At 40.0% G+C, this 15056-nt stretch overlaps 1 long non-coding RNA gene across 10 annotated transcripts; it reads right to left on the reverse strand.

Moving 5' to 3' along the window:
* Positions 1–7785: 7785 nt before the first annotated feature.
* Positions 7786–14757, reverse strand: LOC136486469 (uncharacterized). Of its 10 annotated transcripts, none has more exons than XR_010766821.1 (11): positions 14208–14757; positions 14023–14120; positions 13885–13927; positions 13673–13810; positions 13521–13594; positions 11486–11556; positions 11277–11385; positions 11009–11105; positions 10746–10811; positions 10395–10537; positions 7786–8037 (listed from the first exon to the last, which is right to left on the reverse strand). It is a non-coding gene; the product is annotated as an uncharacterized lncRNA (long non-coding RNA). The 10 variants fall into 10 exon arrangements; XR_010766824.1 differs by lacking the exon at positions 13885–13927 and adding an exon at positions 9465–9524 and having other exon boundaries at positions 14023–14125; XR_010766822.1 differs by lacking the exon at positions 13885–13927 and adding an exon at positions 13008–13108 and having other exon boundaries at positions 14023–14125.
* Positions 14758–15056: the final 299 nt, after the last annotated feature.

Consider the following 15056-nt stretch of genomic DNA (forward strand, 5'->3'; position numbering starts at 1 on the left):
CCGGATGCTCCCCGCTGTCTTCACTATCAAGCTTCCGACTGAAACACCGTGGGCCTTGTTCCCTTCGGTACACGGTGGCGGCCACACCACAAACGTGGTTGGTGTGATCTCGTAAGACTACAAGCCCCTCCGATGTACAACAATGGTGCGTGCAAGCACCGAGTGGTAAGAGGTATGCAAACCTCACTAAACACTAGGCCTAAACCTAGAGCAAACGCATAAGTGGTGGTCTAATCAACCTAAGTACTTAGCAAAGCACCTACGTTAATCACCTAATGAATCACTAAGCACTATACAAGTCGAGATCACTAAAATGGTGTATCAACACCCTTGATATGTTTCCTCAGCTCCACACCTCTCATTTGCCCAGTTGGGGGTTGTATTTATAAGCCCCACTGAGAAAGTAGCCGTTGGGGATGAAATTCTGCTTTTCTGCTACTGATAGGATGCTGATCACGTTCGGACTAGACGTGTCCGGTCGTCCTGACCGTTAGAGCTGCGATCAATTGATCGGATGCTGCCAGCGTCCGGTCACATGCCACCGGATGTGTTTGGTCGTATTTTCACCGCTCTAGAACCTCTTTGTACTCGACCGAACTCTGCTGTCCTACGTCCGGTCGATTTTGCCGCCAGTGTCCGGTCCAGTGTCCGGTCGCTGCTGCTGACGCCTATTTGCCGAGCCTCTTGATCGAAGCGTCCGGTCACTTCTGTGAGCTCGTTTCTTCACGATCTTGCGTACGGCTTGGTTCCTATCTTCATGCTTGGACTTTGCTTGATATCTTGGGTCTTCTCTTATGCTTGTAAGGTCTTGATTATGGTGTTGATCGTTGGATCATTACGTTGCCTTCGTTCAAGTCACATCTTGTACCCTATTGAACTACAAAACAATCACTTGCAAATTTATTAGTCCAATTTGGTTGTGTTGGTCATCAAACACCAAAATCCAGAGTAAATGGGCCTAGGGTCCATTTTCCTTACAGAGCCGCCCCTACAAACGGGGTCGATTTGTAGGGACGGCTCACTCACCAACCGCCCCTACAAATCACTTGTTCATCATGAACAATTGTGATTTTTTTAATCTCTGCGTAAAATTTGTAACTAGTCTTTCTCCCTCATACTAACTCCAAATGTGATGATTTTTTCCTAAAATTTTCTAAAATCATGCCCTATCAAGTTACTGTGTTGATTTGGTCATTCTTTTCGTTTAACAAAGTTTGAGCAATTCAAATTTTCAAATTTAAAAAAATAACAAGTTCTAACAAGATTTTGAAACACCAAATGATTTCAGCTAAAAAAGTGATGAATACCAAAGATGTATAACTCATCAAGATCTATAACTTTTATTTTTGTTATTTCTTCATCTAACAAAGTGATAGTAAACATTGTTCATAAATCAACATGTCTCTCATATAGTTCATGAAACTATGAGTGATATGTGAATTTGTGAACAATGTTTACTAACACTTTGTCAAATGAAGAAGTGACCAAAATAAAAGTTGTAGATAGTGATGAGTTCAACAACTTTTATGTTCACGACTTTTGTAGTTGAAATCATTTAAGGGTTCAAAATCTTGTTTCAAGTTGCCATTTATTGAAATTCAAATTTTGAACGGTTCAAATTTTGTCAAATGAAAAGATGACCAAAATAAAAGTTGTAGATAGTGATGTGTTCAATAACTTTTATATTCATCACCTTTACAGTTCAAATCATTTAGTGGTTGAAAATCAGGTTTGAAGTTATTATTTTTGGAAATTCAAAATTTGAATTGTCCAAAATTAGTGACAGAGATAGATGACCAGACTAAAACGATAGAGCATGATTTTAGAAAATTTTAGGGAAAAACCATCACATTTGGAGTTAGTATGAGGTAGAAAAATTAGTTACAGGTTTCATCCATAGATTAAAAAGAGAAATCACATTTGTTCATCGTTGATCATCATGAACAGTTGTGATTTTTCTTTTTAATCTCTAGGTAAAATTGGTAACTAGTCTTTCTCCCTTATACTAACTTCAAATGTGATGATTTTTTTCCTAAAATTTTCTAAAATCATGCCCTATCAAGTTACTATGTTGATTAGGACATTCTTTTCATTTGACAAAGTTTGAGCAATTCAAATTTTCAAATTTAAAAAAATAACAAGTTCTAACAAGATTTTGAAACGCCAAATGATTTCAGCTGAAAAAGTGATGAATACCAAAGATGTATAACTCATCAAGATCTACAATTTTTATTTTGGTTATTTCTTTATTTGACAAAGTGATAGTAAACATTGTTCACAAATCAATGTGTCTCTCATGTAGTTCATGAAACTATGAGTGATATGTGAATTTTTGAACATTGTTTACTAACACTTTGTCACATGAAGAATTGACCAAAATAAAAGTTGTAGATAGTGATGAGTTCAACAACTTTTATGTTCACGACTTTTGTAGTTGAAATCATTTAAGGTTTCAAAATCTTGTTTTAAGTTGTCATTTATTGAAATTCAAATTTTGAACTGTCCAAATTTTGTCAAATGAAAAGATGACCAAAATAAAAGTTGTAGATAGTGATATGTTCATCACTTTTGTGTTTGAGAACTTTTATCAAAATTTGTGTTTGAGAACTTTTTTCAAGAGCGTGTCACTGTGACACATGTTTCATTAATAAATAGAGGTCTCGTGTTTGAGAACTTGCATACTATCTAGTATAGGTCAACTTCCTTCCTTATTGGTTCCTTGGTGATGATTCACCAATCCAAATCAATCCTTGAAAAGCGTGTGTGTGTGTATATATATAGCCTACTATATGCTACAACAACTAATGTAGATGATGTAGCCTGTCTAGATAATGGAACGGAAAGAAAAGAAAATGTTAATATATTCTCCTGTTAAACCTACGTTGCACCGCGGCAGGAGACAGCGGCCACGTCGCCCTAAAATCATACAACGAGCCACGTCACCCAGAATCCTTTCCGTGGTCACCGTTCATCCACGTCGCCAAGAAATCCCCCTCCTCAAAAATATCTCCCACCTCCCCCCCTACTCATCGCAAAACAAAAAAACTCTCCCATCTGCTCCCTCTCTCGCTCTCTCATGAGGCGCGCCAACCGAGCCTCCCGTGACCCCTGCTCGCACCGGTCCCACTCCCGCCGCCTCCGCCCCCGTCGTCCCTTCTTCTCCCTCTCTCCCGACGTGGCGGCGTGCTGGTCCCCTCGTCCGTCTCTGATTTCACCTTCCCCTCTCTCTCGCAATGGCGCGGCGCACCGGCCGACGAACGGTGCTTTCACCCGCAGGTGGCCATTGCCGCGGCTGCCACCCCCGACATGGCTTCCTCCCACCGGTCCACGTGCGCTCCTAGGCTCCCGAAACATCGAAACCCTAGGTGCCTGTGTTCGACGCCTCCGTCTGCGTGCGCGTGGCCTCTTCCTCGGCGGATCGGCTTGGCGGCCAGATCTGGAGGTACCTCACCCTCTTCTTCTCTGTCTCATGGCTCCTCACCTAGATCTATCCTTCGTCTCATGGCTCCTCACCCAGATCCTCCCTCCCTCCATCTTCCCCTTTGCGTAGTGTAGGACAGCTAAGGCTGAGGCACCGACCAACCAGGGAGGCAATAGTAAATGAGCAAGCTACAACGGCAAGCACCAAGTACCTCAAATTTTAAATGCAGGAAGTAAGTACCAATGAATAGCTATGGTATTATTCTGATTTTTAGAAGACAACCATGGTCTGAATGGTTTTTCCTATACTCTCATCATTCTTATGGAAATATATTTTCCATATTTAATTAGCTATGTATGTTTATACCTCTTATAGCTTAGCAAAATAGTATAGTGGTGGTGCATGCTATATTTATCCCAAATATTTCCAATATGTACCATCCCGACCTCCGTAAATATATTAGGTTCTCTGTCTTTTGGATTGGGACAGACAGAGTACTTGAGAGCCTTGTCATATGTGGTTCTAAGCCTACCACCATGTATGAACTTTTATTTAGCCTTGCCAACTGTTGTGGGCTCTCACTAATGAATATTTTTTTCATATATATAGCTGTTGTCATATGTATGAACTTCCATTTAGCTTTGTCAGCTGATGTGAGCACTGACCTTAACTATTTGTTGTTACATTTCTTCTACTAACCATGACAAAAAAAGATTCATCCATATAGAGAAGGGATATTGCTGCATTAATTTATTTTTTCTTCTAGTACCACTTTCAGTAGAGAAGTTTTTAAGTGATTTGTAAGGAGCTACACATATCACTATGCAACCAATGTCTCCATTTGAGAAAAGAAAGATATGCCGATTGAATGACCCACCTCTATCATCTTATGCCATCAATCTCTTTTGGTATACTACTATGAAAAAAGAGATATCCTTTTACATTTAGTACCACATTGTACTCTGCTTTAGAGACATTACTGCTGGAAGAGGAATGGATGACGGTGTATTGCATGGACCTCTTGCATACCATGGCATCATCATACAGAAATCCATGTATATAATCTCTCATACGCTTGTTATGTTTCCCTGTTTGAACTAATAGTATATATAAGCATATGGCCATACTGTTTCTTTTCCATCTTTAAGAAATGTCAAATAGGAACTTTTGCATGAAAAAATATCTTCATTGGTAACTTTCATGGCTGATGGTTGCTGAGATATTTCCATTTTTTCATATCAAGTTCAATTACTTATTCTAGCACTGTTTTGTTTATAGGTGGTGGAAGCGGCCATGGACCTGCCCATGCTGGATTTGTTGTGCCAGGGATGTTGACCGCTGCTGTTTCTAGAGATGTTTTTTGCTTCTCCACCTGTTGATTCTATTTTAGCTGTATGTTTCTTTTTTTAGTAAAACAATGTCTAGCTTCTTAAGTAGCATAAATCATCTTAGCTGACATTTAACTGTATCTTCTCACTGTAGGCTATTCGAGCTGTAACTGGTCCCCTAGGGTGCCTTCTAATAGTAAAGGTACTCTCACTGTGATATCAGCTTTAAAATGTCAAATCATGAGATAAGAGAGATCTTTTAGTACACTTGAGGATTGTGCAATATGAGTATCTGCTTTGGGACCATGCATTGTTTATTTATTACCACATCAATAACTACCATTTCCTCCACCTATCGTCCGGTGTTCATGCATGAATGGATAGAGAGGAGGGATAACATTTGCTTTTTTCTGAAATTTGCTTGGGACAAATCAATTTTAGTTCAATAAGAAGTCTGCGGTACATCTGTATTTGCTTTGAAAGGGGCCAAACTGTGGGCTGTTTTGGATAAATGTGTATGCTTGATGTAGGGATACTGGTACTTTTCTCCATTATACTTTTCTCCATTATTTTTAAACTGCAGTGCTCCATTTTGTTCAATTTTATAAGTATAAACTGTGAAGCATTGCACTGCTCTCATCTTACTAAGCTTCATTTCTTCTTACCTTCAATTGCCAAACATTTACTGAACTGTGTGTAGTGTCGATTAATTATTTAGAAAAGGCAAAAACTATAGTTTGTCTCAGCTTTGAGGTTCACCTTTCTGTTCCAGACATATCCTTTTTTCCCGTTTACCAAAAAGCAGCATGTTTTTATTAAGACAAGCCTAGATTACAGGAGAGGTAAGGATGACAGTAGGGGTTGAATGCGTATTACAAGGAATGAGGACAAATCCTCTCCTGGGATGGTTTTCCTTAGTGGAACATTATACGACTTTATCTGTCTCACACTCTCAGTAACTGCATTTTGTAAAATAGGGACTTTCTATGGCAGTATGGCTAGCTTGGCTGCTATTAATTATTCATTTGGTGGCCTTGCATCCTTGCAGGAAACTCAGTATCTTCCTATCACAAGGGGTTGCAGTGCTGTTCTCCTAGTGAATGGGTAATACAAATCTGAACATTTCTCGCCACTGTATAAATTGAATAATATTTGCGGAATCAGTAGCACGAGGTTAATTGTATCTTGTATGTGTTCCCTATCTTTTCTTCATCTTTCATGATGAGCAAGTTCGCATTTTCAATCTTGGTTAGTTGGTTTTGGTGATCTCATTGCTCATTCTTTTTATGGGTTACTGTGAAAGTTGTTTCCTGTAAACTTATCCCGGATATACAACACTAGACTTGCAGTGAAAAAATTATCATACATGGGAAAGCAACAACAATTTAAAAATTATGAGTATGTTTCAGTTGGAGACTTCTACCTCCCCTCGTCATACATCAACGGGATCTGGTTAGAAGGTTGCATATTAATGTCACTTGTACCCAGGTCATCGTCTTTTATGGATAATTTCTTTGTTTGCTGATGGTGACCGGGGTAGGGGGCATCCATTTTGAATTCCTGAAAGATTACTTATTACCATCTCTATAGCACTTCATTACGTGGCTCGGATAGGCCAGTGACTTGGAATAGCTGGAAGGGCTCACAGGATTAAGTCAGACATAGCATTAGAAATATTTTTTCTTTTTTCAAATGTAACTTTGGCCTGCCTACTAATTACTTCTGCTTATTAGGTGTTACAAAATGTATTTAACGCTATATATGAGAGGATTGAGAGCTTATGGCAGCGTGGTTATAATATTGTCTATCCATATACAGCCTGTTCGGTTGGCTGGTTCGTATCGTTGCTGGTTCATGAAGAAGTACTGCTGGCTGGTTTGTGTGAGAGAAAAATACTGTTCTGGCTGGAAATTTACGATCGTTTACGACAAGCCACAGCCAAACGAACAGGCTGATAAATCGTACTTAGATTAAAATTCACTTTTTCTGATGATCTCTTTGAAAGTGTACATTACTTATTTACTTTATAACTGTAGCTATTTCCTTTCTCCCCACTTTGTTCTGAATTGAGTATAGTTTGTAACTTTGTTCTTTAACCCCATCTCTAATATGCAGATTAGGAGCCACTCCTATCATGGAACTTATGATCGCAGCGAGAAAAGCAGTTCCTGAGTTGCAATTGGTGTATGGCATTGCTGTTGTGTACACTGGCACACTTATGACATTATACAACTTTATCTGTCTCACACTCTCAGTAATTGCATATTGCTATTGCAGTAGCGTTTAACTAGTTTATTCATGGTCTTCGCTTCTGGGTCACTTCTGGTGTTGCTATGTGAACATACTTGTAACGTTCACTTAGGTAGAAATCTTCAAGACCAACACCTTATGCTCTCGTGCTTGTGGTCATATATATATATATATATATATATATATATATATATATATATATATATATATATATATATATATATATATATATATATATATATATATATATAATCTGACCATAAGCACGAGAGCATAAGCGCTAGTTAGTACCCAGGGTACTGATTATTATTCAGTACCCGACCCCTTCCACGCACGCAGCGTGCGGCCGCGCCGGCGCGCTCCCGCAGCTCACCTCCCTTTTTTCCCGATGCAAGCGCTACACGACTGTCCGCCCGCACCATTTAAAAAAAACCATACTAGTCGCCAGGCAGGTTTCCATGCCGATTTTTTTTTGTCGACCGATTTTTTGGGTTTTTTTCGCCGCTCGTTAGAGTCGCCAGGCAGGTTTCCAAACTGATTTTTTTTGTCGACAGATTTTTTTTTGCCCGTGACACTCGCATGGCATGTTTCTGAACTTTTTTTTTGTAAAGTGACCACATTACTAACAGATGTTGATTGGTTTTATTATTGTACAAATAATCTATACGTCTTAGATTTGCTTGGCATGAAAATCGACTATCAATGCCCATTCGATTGGCACAAATTTGTCATAATCTGAACTTTGAAATCAAATATATAGAGCACAATTATTTTCCACCACAAACAGACCGAATTTCATTTTTCATTACTAGGACACATACCCACCAAGTGATATAAAAAATCACGGCTGGTCTATAAACATGCACCCAAACCTGTTTACATTTACATTACTAGAAACAGCAAGTTGGGAGGGCACGGCTACTTCAAGGTACAGCTCTAATCAAGGCTGTGGTCCTAGTAGGCAACATCTATGATCTATCTGTCAGAGCCAGCTCCACAAGGCAAAGTTCAAGGCTTCTCTCTCAGTCAACCTTCGTCCTGTTTAAGCCACAAGGAAAATGTGAGTGGTTTGCAGTTTAATTTGAAAAGCACCACAAAATAGCTCAATTTGCATGGAAGATATGATATACCAAGGTAGCCTGAAAACAAATGTTCGATCAAAAAGTACTAGCATAATTTACTCTTTTGTGTACTATTTTCATGTAATCATATGTTTCAAGAAATTCTATATGGAAGTCTTTAGAGTTCAAGTTTAGCAGGTCTAAGACAGGAATCATGTTTGATTACTGATTAGATTCCCACATTGATGAATGATTGCATTGAAAAAAATGAAGAGATACATATGTTAGCTATACACTGAGATGCCATGTAAAACAGGGGAAGAATATTCAAAAAGAAATGCTAGTATTAAACCACACTAGTTGGCAATACCCTGATTTTTGTACATGCATGTATGTACACATCAGGCCAATATATTAATGGATCCATACCAGATGCAAGCATATGCAAATAGGGATGCAATCTAAGCTATGTTTCCAATCTCATTAATTTACTCTGTTTTTTATCTTACAAGTCTAGTTTTTTTTAAGTTGCCTGATTAATCATCATACAATACGACCATCGCAGTATCACATCAAAAACCCCGAATTACTAATACTGCAGGTCGCCTATGTAGTTCTACTAGCAAAAAAATTAATCTAGGCACCCATTCTGAACTGTTGGACCAAATATGATTGAAACCATGCACTTGTCACTTGTCTATATAAAGGTGCTGATCAAAATGCCCTTCTAGGGAACTTGTGTTTCTCTCTTATGGATTACAGTTTGTATTATTTGAATACTTATGCAGCAAAGGCAAAACAAGTAATACTATTTCTAGTATTACTATCAGTTCTAGCTTCTTATCCTTCAGCCATTGTTTGCAAAAAAAAAAATTGAAATAATGTTTGTCTGATTTCTCACATAAAACTCATTTGCTAACAACTCCAAAACAAATCAATTTGTGCATCTTCCCATACCTGAAGTCTAGTTGGAAAGGAAGAAATATAAAACAAAAGAACTTCCCCAAATGCAGTGAAGTGCTAGTTGAGCTGCATGTATGAATCATCCTAGCAACAAATTTGGAGAGGGCAGGAATACACGACGGATTGGAGGGCATGAATACACAATGGATTTTAGTGGCATACAATAATCAAGACAATGCAATTGCAGAATTGTAATGTTGTAGCTAAAACTTGTAAGATACAATAAGCAAGAGCAAAACAATATTCACTATTAATTCATTGGCCGAGAAGAATAGGAAAATGGGGCATACACTTTAGATATAACTATAATTGTAGCAAACAATGCACAAGTCAATAATTGTGAATCTAGTAATGCAGACAAGCGGGAGAAAGCGCTCTAATTCCCACATTCCCAAGTTTTTCAGCAGATTTGGATCATCGTGCATGTAAATGACTGCTAACCTTCATAATTTGTCATAGCAAAATTAAAGAGTATGTCAGATAGCACAAAGGCTTATGAATCTGCAAGTATGATGAATGCAGAAAATTAGTAAAAATGCAAAGAGAGTGCTAGCTAAGAAGGGTTGTGCGTGCCTAATTAGGATCTTGCTAGGTCAAGGCTGCTGGTGAGGGAAGCAGCACGCAGCAGCTCAGTGAGCAAAGAATTACTGAACCTAATTTTTAGACTGGATTAATCAATTTGCTTAACACAGTAATCCTATGAGCATACAGTCGGAGTCGCAAGGTGGACCAGCTAGGTAAATTGAAATTGCCTACAATATCTTCAAACTGAATATGAAAGGTAAATCCAAATTGGTCAATGCTAATTCATATGTTGGGAACAACACTGAGAATGGAGGCATTCCAGCTAATGAAAATCTAACATATTTCCCCACCTTCAGGCCATGGCATATCAAATTAAAATTTAGTATAGTGAGAGAGTCGCCAACTAGCAAATAATTATATATACATGGTAGTGTTGTATTGTATGTATACACAAAATGATTAGAAATATTCAGACTATAGTGGACTTTTAGAACAGTGTTATGGTCGGCAAAGTCTACCAGCGACGCAACAGAGTAAGTGGCTGAGTGGTGGACCATGACGAGGGCGTGAAGCAAGAGCGCGGTCACCAGCCCTACGGCGCAGCCACAATTGTTAGCAGGATCCGGTCGATTAGGAAGTTGTTTTGGTGATTGTTATTCCTTAGATTTAGGCGAACTTTGTCAGACTATTGTTATAAGTTGGCATGGAGTGGACTAGAGCCCGATTCAGTAAACAGGTGGCAGTAGAACTGTTCACTTAAGTGCAGCATTTTTAGGATTAACCACAATGAGCAATAACTGGCATAAGGTCTAACTAGGAATAGAGTACACGAGGAATAAAACTTACCAAGGTGGCAAGATTGTGGCTTCTCTTGGCACTGCCCTATCAAGATCAGCCAAGAAAATCTTCATCTGATAGATGGCCAGATTGATGGTCAGCAAGTGAAAGATATTGCACCACAAGTGGTTGCAGTAGTGCCCAAGTGGGATCTGCACAAAAACCAATGTACATTTTTTTGCAAGTTATTGATGCAAATGCTTTGTACTTGTGCAATATATATGGACACAAAACAATATACTTTTAGCTTTGTATATATCTAATAAATGGAAGTTTACAGTACAAATGTCAAGAGTGGCAGAGAATTAAAAATTCAGTTGTGGATGGCAAATGACACAAGGCCATGTCCGATAAACCCACCTCTTGCTGCACATCGACAATATGGAATCATATTCCACGGAAAGTTTTAAAGTTCAACACAATGTTCTGCAAATGTCAGAAACACCTTTTCAGCAAATTACTCTGTTTCATGAATCACGAGGGATGTTGAGGTTGTAGAAGAACTCCAACTATTAAACTAAGAAGTATATATTTAGCTAGAAACAATACTTATGTAAAAGGTTATGTGTGGATAAGACCTGCATGCATTTGCACAAAATTATATAAAAGATTAATTTTCTAACCTTCACATTTCCGATTGTGGGGAAAGCATGCAGGCTGTGTAGCTGCTATCTAGTCCTCATATGTTATAGTTGTTCCGTGTGTTAAGGGATTGCCTTGCTGTGCACAGATTGGTGTGTTTTCAGTAGATATTGATGGACTGAAATAAGAAATGTAATTTGTGCAAAAGGGAAAAAACTAGATGTCAGAATAGATTAAGTGGACGGGCAAGGCTTTGGCTACAATGCAAATGATCAGATTGGTTTTGATGAGTCAATCAGAGAAACATACCCAATAGCTATTGCCATCTTTGATGTTGGGGAAGCTGGTGATTGACTGCTAGCTACTGCCAAATCCATAGGGCATGTCATGAGAGCGGCCTTTTAGACGGCAACGAGACCTTTTAAAAACAAAATTTTGAATAATATGAAATCAGACAAGTGTTCATCGAACTGAACTACTAAATTGTGATCTTCAAGTGAGAAACAAACAACATTGACCTTGTTGTTTGTGTTTGTGTTTATTAATGACGTTTTGTTTCTGATCCACTATACTCAGTGCCATCCCTTGCCTGCAATATGAACATATGGTTAATTTTTTGCATCTAACCCTGCTATCTTCCAAATGAAGTGAGTTAAGCATAAAATATAAATTATTCATAACCACTTTAGCTTGATCATAAATAAATATTGTTATGTACAACCCTTTTCTTGGATTTAATACCCGCTTTCGTGCATGCATTCAAGAAACAATCCTGTCCATGCCACTTTATCAAACAACAGCATGCACTTGTATCAACCAAATGCAGGTTCCACAAAGCCCATATTGCATTATGTTAGTGCACAACAATTAAGTACAAATTAAATTGGTTACATACAAAATGAAAGGCTAGAAGTATTAACAAATTTAACAAATTACTTAATAAGTATAAGGCCCAATCGCTTTGTGATTGCTGCTGCAACCTTGTGGCTGTGCAGCAAGCTGAACCGAACAGTCACTATGATAAAATGGTAATTCTTCACTGAATTATGGACACGCTATGCGTTAGTTATCTCATGAGCATCCTAAAAATAGATCTACTAATGACAAATTTGAACATGCTAGCATATGAACATTTTGAATCTCCTGGCTTCGCACACATCCTATAAAATTGCTGAAACTTTAACAAGATGTTCTAATGCAGCAAGTGGACCATTGATGCTTCTGGTTTATTTAATTTAATCGGTTCAAAAGAGCTGCTGCCAAAACACCAGTGACTGGCATCTACCACCGGCCTATTAAGATTGAACCATATCTGTGGTTTGACAAATGAATTTTTATGGTTAAGGACAAATTTGGTAATAAGTACTTGTGGGCCAAAGACAAGAACCAATATGTGGTTTAAAAAAATGATTTGTTATGACTAAGAATAAATTCAGACATAAGTCTGTTTATCTGACAAATGAGGAACATGTGTTCTTCATATAATCAATTTTAATGGCAAAAGAAGATTAGGTCCAAGTACATAACACCATGTTCTTTACTAATGTGATTAAGTCTACCAAAATAGCAGTTTGAATCTCCTTTTTAAGCCTGTGAACTGAAGAGTCAGTCTAGAACTGGAAGGGAAAGTACACAAATTATTTACCTAAATAATCTAGGACAGACATGGAAAGAAAATTGTTATATCTCTATATAACTGAAAACAGAAGCCATTAGATCAACCTTGCCCCAGATTAATAGGACTGAACTCAATATACACAATTTATGAAGAGATGCTGTCAGGATGCAAGAAAACTAACCAAACATGAACTGAGATGATTTTATTGAAATTACATATATTACCATGTACCATTTTCATGAATGAAAACAACTCATAACTGCAGTAATAAAGAAAACAGGCACATTAACAGAAGGCTTATCCTGAGGCAAAGCAAGAAGCAGTCACAAAGCATAAGGTGATGAAGATGTGGCATAGCTGCCAGATGCCGTTGGGTGTGGCCTATGGCCTTCGGCGATCTCGCCATGCCACACAACACTCACCCTGACACCCTGTAGACGAGGGGGGTCTTCAACTAACATGGTTGAACTAGGGGGTGCTAGATGTACCCTCACCGGATCATGCACAACATCCAGCCGTGGACCTGGTTGGGGAGTAAGTTCAGTTGACGGTGTGGTTTACTCAAAAGAAAAAGAAGGCGCATATGCATAGTATTATCAGCTGTAGATTGCATGATACAACAAGCCCATGAAAAAAGCTATTTGATTTAGAATCAAGAAAAAAAAGAATTGACACATTAATTTCAGAGCTGCATTACACACAGACCTCTATAGTGAAAAACACCCAAGTATGAAATCGCTTAATTAACGTGGAGCTAGCCAGCATTGCCACATCCATGATCATTTAATTTACAAAACATTGTAATAGAAAGAGATTGATTAATCAACTGAACTAATAGTGTAATACTGTAAGCAGATATCTTTTGCTCACAACACCTTGCATCGTCCGCAAAAATAAATCGAGAAAGAGAACAGTGATAAAGAGATTGATCATACATATTTGGTGCTTCCGTTCTAACTGCCATCAGGATGAGCTAGTTGTGCTCCTGCTTGTCGGTTCTTTCCTACACCTGCACAAAAAATCATCAGATCTATGAGCAAAATATAACAAAATATTTGGGATTCAGATATTGCTAATTAATGGGCACCTTGCACATCAATACTCAATGGGGAGTTCATCAGAAGGATCAAACCAAGGAAGATCGGAGAGGAAGTCCGTGCAGCCACGCTTTCGATGCTCCAACTAGACCAGGGACCTGCTGGATCTGCCCTCTGCCCTGGCTTACCTGCACCGTGCGCAACATCATATGGAACAATTTAGAATAAGGAGAGTATGCACAAAGGCTTATGTGAAGCTCACAATTTCGTCCTCATGGTTGTGTTTACTGAAGAAATCCATGACACTAATACAGAACAGAACATGAAACAATCAAAATAAGAAAAGCGAATTACACTGTACAAATATGGAAGTATTTCATGTTTTCGCAAGGCTGTTCACCTTGAGCAGCTGCTTGACGTCCTTCTGCTCACCCCTCAGGTGCACTGATGTGTCATACACCACTGCTGAGCTAAGCTCAATGGACGCCGCCCAAGCTCCTGCACTGCAGGGGAAGTGATGAAGACAAGACACGCAGAAATCAAGGCTAGTGCGACAACAAGGGCAAGAAGAGGAGCCATCGGTACCAGGGAGGCGAGGTATAGGCTGCGGAGAGGGTAGAGCGTGAAGCCGTCGGAGACCAGGCGGCAAAGGAGGCTGTCTGACGTCGCCGTCGCCGAAGGACGGGAGGGGAGGTGCGACATGGCCGGATCTGCTTTGGAGGGGCACGCCAGCGCCGCCACCGGTGGGGGAGAGGACATCGTCGCAGCTATGGGTCGGGGAAGCGGCGGGGCCGCGCCGCCGTGGATCGGGAAAGCGGAGGGGCCGCGCCGCCGCGGATCGGAGAAAGGGCGGGGGCCACGCCGTCGGGGAAGGGACGGGCCGCGCTGCCGCTGGTGATGGAAGAGACGGGCCGCCGTCGGTGCCTACGCCTCCCCTGCGCGAGGCCGAATGGCACACTGGGGAAAGGCGACCGAGAACGCCCGGCCAGGCGGCGCATGCGGACGCACGCCGCTGTGCGGGCGGTACGGTGGAGGCAGCGGCGAAACAGCGGTGGTATGGAGAGGGGCCGGACGGACGGTGCCGGCGGAGAGAGGGAAAGAGGAGACCGAGCGGATTGTGTGGGGGAATAGAAACCGCAAGTCCGCAAAAAAAAAAGAATCGTGCGTGGGTGGGGAGCGTCAGAGCAGCATACCAGCTAGAGCTCGTGGGTGAACCGGCGCGGGGAGCGCCCGTGGTCGGCCCGGTCTGAGGTGGTGGGAGCGGGGGAATCCGCGCGGGAAACGCCCGACGCTCGGGGTCGGTGATTCGGACTCGGGTACTGAATATTAATCAGTACCCAGGGTAATATATATCATAACTATATATATATATATATATATATATATATATATATATATATATATATGTTCTGGTCGAATTTGAATTGTAAATTT

Source organism: Miscanthus floridulus, chromosome 10, assembly GCF_019320115.1.
Source record: "Miscanthus floridulus cultivar M001 chromosome 10, ASM1932011v1, whole genome shotgun sequence".
Taxonomy (NCBI): domain Eukaryota; kingdom Viridiplantae; phylum Streptophyta; class Magnoliopsida; order Poales; family Poaceae; genus Miscanthus; species Miscanthus floridulus.